Source organism: Octopus sinensis, linkage group LG4, assembly GCF_006345805.1.
Source record: "Octopus sinensis linkage group LG4, ASM634580v1, whole genome shotgun sequence".
NCBI classification, from domain to species: Eukaryota; Metazoa; Mollusca; class Cephalopoda; order Octopoda; family Octopodidae; genus Octopus; species Octopus sinensis.
In genome coordinates this window covers 95,003,999-95,006,903 of record NC_043000.1, presented here as the reverse complement: position 1 = coordinate 95,006,903, position 2,905 = coordinate 95,003,999, and the positions used below count along the sequence as shown (strand labels likewise).

The following is a 2,905-nucleotide window of genomic DNA, read 5'->3' as shown; positions in this document are numbered from 1 at the left end:
CTACTACTACTACTACTACTACTACTACTACTATATGAAAAAAAATAGGTCTCATGTATAATCACTTTCATCAGCTTACAAATGTTCCGGCTATAAAAGCATTGCCCTCAGTCCTGAGCGCTCGTGCGACAACTTATAACAGAAACAGCTGTGAGCTTAAGAATGTGATTATGTAACGCGTGTTCTTTTGTTAGTCGTTAATAGGTATTATGCTCTGTACCCACCTGATGGTATAAGTATGCTGAGTTCTAAGTTGTAGTTATTAGCATTACTCTGCCTGCGTGAGAACAGAAAATGTATACATACATGCATACATAAATACACACACATGCGTACACATGCATACATACATATATACGAGCACATGCATAAGCACACACAAACATACATACAGAGACACACAGGAACACAAACAGACAGACACAGACACAAATATGCATATATATTTTTTCAAATATGTGTGCATGTCTGTGCATGAATGATAATACACACATTAGCTGCTTCCTAGTGTTGATAAAGCGCTTAAATATTAAATCAATGGAGTCTACCCATAAAGAAGTAAAAAAATATCATTCCAATTATATATAATTTGGTGTTGATTTTAGGGTGAGTAAATTTTGCTTGGAATAATTACAATCGAAACATCGATGAAAACAGAAAGAATAATATGCGTGTCCTTTTTAGTACATCGAACATAAATTGAATTGGATCTACGTAAGAAACAACATGAGATATTGTTAATCCTTTTGTAAATGGCAAGTACGCCTTAGTCAATCAATAACACCTGTTTCCATAATGTCAACCGGATATTCTTGGAATATAAGTCTATCGCTAGAATTGTTCTCAAATGTCTATGGCACTTATCTCATATTGTAGTGTGAGTAGTAGTGTGCATTATACGATTGTTATTCCAAAAATATAAGCTGAAAGAGAAGCTTTACAGAATTTCTCCCTGATCTAAGCAGGCCGAAAATATGCCACCAAAAGATATGGAACATCGTACGGTTTTTAAGACAGGGAAGTCACTAGAATACAATGCAGACTGTATTGCACTAGAAAGGAAACACAAACAAAGCCACATCCACATTGGTTGAATTCACTTCGTTCTCGTTTCAACGAACGTACTCAATGACGCTGCCTGAGGTGTCATAAGCGTTAGACCCGAAACAGCTGGTAGCGGCACTGAAAGAAAATGAAATGAAAGGCCTTAGCTCCACTCTGAAGGCGAACTATTCGAGATCAACTTTCGAGGTACTGATCCTAAAAGTATCTACACGAATACAAAAAAGAAAACGTAATCAGTATGAACTAAACCAGTACATCAACAGTCACAAGAAAACAACTACAGTAATAATTCACAAGGTCAGCGGTTTTGAGGGGAGGGATAAGTAGATTACAACGACCCCAGTGCTACACAGCTACTTATTTTATCGACCCCGAAAGAATGAAACGTAAAATCGACCTCGGCGGCATTGAACTCAGAACATAAAATTAAAGTACTTGCCGCTAAGCATTTTGTCTAGTGTGCTAACGATCCTGCTAGCTCGCCGCTTTAGCAAAAACAGTAATAACAAGAATAAGATGAAGACTTAGAAGAACAGTAGAAACATAAACTCCTTAACACCACTGATATAATATAAAATATTAGGTTGTCAAGAAAGTTCTTGCGGTTTTTAACCTTTAAATTCAGATGTACACACATCGGCTCATACAAAACTTTATCAATCGAAATAAACATCAGAATCAAAGCACTTTTGCCAACGCGAAACAAGTGTATTTATGCCAGTAGCGTAAAAATCCCGCGTTCTGTTGGCGATGAAGTCGTTGAAGGCGTGTTTGGCATCGTCTTCGTTTTTGAAATATTTCTCACGCAGGAAGTTGTCGAGATGCTTGAAAAAGTGGTTGTCGGTAGGCGAGAGGTCTGGTGAGTATGGCAGATGAGACAGAGTTTCGTAGCCCAATTCGTTCAACTTCTGCTGGGTCAGTTATGCGATGTGCGGCCGAGCGTTGTCGTAGAGAAGAATTGGTCCTTTTCTATTGACCAATGCTGGGTGTTGTCGGAGTTTCTTATGTATCTGATCCATTTGATGACAGTACTTTTCCGCCGTAATGGTTTCGCCTGGATCCAAAAAGCCGTAACAGATGAGACCGGCCGCAGACCACCAAGCAGTCACCATGATCTTCTTTTGGTGCAACTTTGGCTTCGGGAAGTGCCGTGGAGCGTCCAACCACTGAGTTGAGCGTCGCCGGTTGTCGTAAAGAATCCACTTTTCATCGCAAGTCATAATACGGTCGAGAAACGGGTCGTTCTTGTTGTGTAAAAGAAGGGAAGACGACACTTCAAAACGGCGTTTTCTTTTTGGTTGTCGTTCAATTCGTTCGGCACCCATTTCCCAAGTATTTTTGTTTTTCCAATTTCTTTCAAGTGGTTGGAAATTGTTGTATACGTTACGTCTAATCCAAAAGCAAGCTCTCGAACAGTTGTGCATGGATTGGCTTCGACTAACTACGCTTATCATCTTGAAGACTCTCGTCACCGCTACGAAATTTCTTGAATCGCCATTGCGCTATACGTTCATTGGTGGTTGCTATGCCAAAAGCATCGTTGATATCGCCAGCTTTTTCAGCAGCTTTTCGGCCTAGCTTGAACTGGAATAAGAAAATTGTGCGAATTTGCTTTTTGTCCATGTTGTATTCAACGTTCCAGAAAAAAATGGCCTAATTATTCAAAAAGAAAAAGAGTAACACGATTAGATAGAGCGATAAACGGGCTATATAAAGTCAAAGTAATATAACGAAAATGAATTTAAAAGCAAAATTAAAATTCCGCAAGAACTTTCTTGACAAACTAATAACAAAATAAAAAGAAAAGGGACGTCTAGCCTACAAGAAACTCTCAAAATCT

The 2,905-nt window shown here is 38.8% G+C and overlaps 1 pseudogene; it reads right to left on the bottom strand.

Moving 5' to 3' along the window:
- Positions 1-1,721: 1,721 nt before the first annotated feature.
- On the bottom strand, positions 1,722-2,694 carry LOC115210416 (annotated as a pseudogene).
- Positions 2,695-2,905: the final 211 nt, after the last annotated feature.